Source organism: Rousettus aegyptiacus, unplaced genomic scaffold, assembly GCF_014176215.1.
Source record: "Rousettus aegyptiacus isolate mRouAeg1 unplaced genomic scaffold, mRouAeg1.p scaffold_m13_p_15, whole genome shotgun sequence".
Classification (NCBI taxonomy): Eukaryota; Metazoa; Chordata; class Mammalia; order Chiroptera; family Pteropodidae; genus Rousettus; species Rousettus aegyptiacus.
In genome coordinates, this window is record NW_023416290.1 from 12,256,817 (window position 1) to 12,257,640 (window position 824).

The window sequence follows — 824 nt, forward strand, 5'->3', positions numbered from 1 at the left end:
TTACATTACCTCAGTTGGACTTTCTTCGTGTGGAATTACTAAGCTTAATTCTGTTGATCATGTGATCCCATAGGCATCATGAGCCCTTTAGAAAGAGAACTACTAAAATCCATGGGTGTTTAGAGCACACAGGGAGATAAATGCAGCAGAGACCTGCTCTTTGCAAATAACATTAAAGGTTTTCAGATTTTCAAAGCATTCCCAGGAAAAAAATTCTCATGTCTTAGCAATATTATTTAAAGCCATATATTCATAGGTTCCTACTCTTATGTACCAATTTTTCAGAAGGTTTTGTCGTTGCTTCTTTGACTTCATTTTCTACCATAAAAACTAAGACACTGGAGTTACTTTATTTGTATTTTTTTATTTTTATTTTATTTTAATTTTTAGGCAAGGCAACTCTTGGTTGACCTCACAGATTGCAAGGAACTTGTCAGCTTACAATCCCTTATTTATTTGTTTGTTTGTTTGTTTGTTTATTTTTATGCCTACAGTACCTGGTCCTCCTAGGTGATCTCCCATCCAAGTATTAACTAGGCCCGACCCTTCTTAGCTTCCGAGATCAGATAGGATCAACCTCGTTCAGGGCGGCATGGCCATAGACTGAAGTTACTTTAAATGCTGGCCCAGATAGAGTTTTCAAGTGTGTAATAATATTTATTACATCCATAGCCATGTGTTAGTTTCCAGTACGTCACATCATTTTTTGTCCCCCAAATAAGACTTAGTCTTTGCTTGCAAAGAGTATACTATAAGCAAAAAGTTATACAATAAATATTAAATATATATTCATTTATTTTTTCAAGAAATCTGTACTGAGTATA

At 34.6% G+C, this 824-nt stretch overlaps 1 pseudogene; it reads right to left on the bottom strand.

Moving 5' to 3' along the window:
- Window positions 1–485: 485 nt before the first annotated feature.
- On the bottom strand, window positions 486–604 carry LOC118612327 (annotated as a pseudogene).
- Between the last annotated feature and the right edge of the window lie 220 nt (window positions 605–824).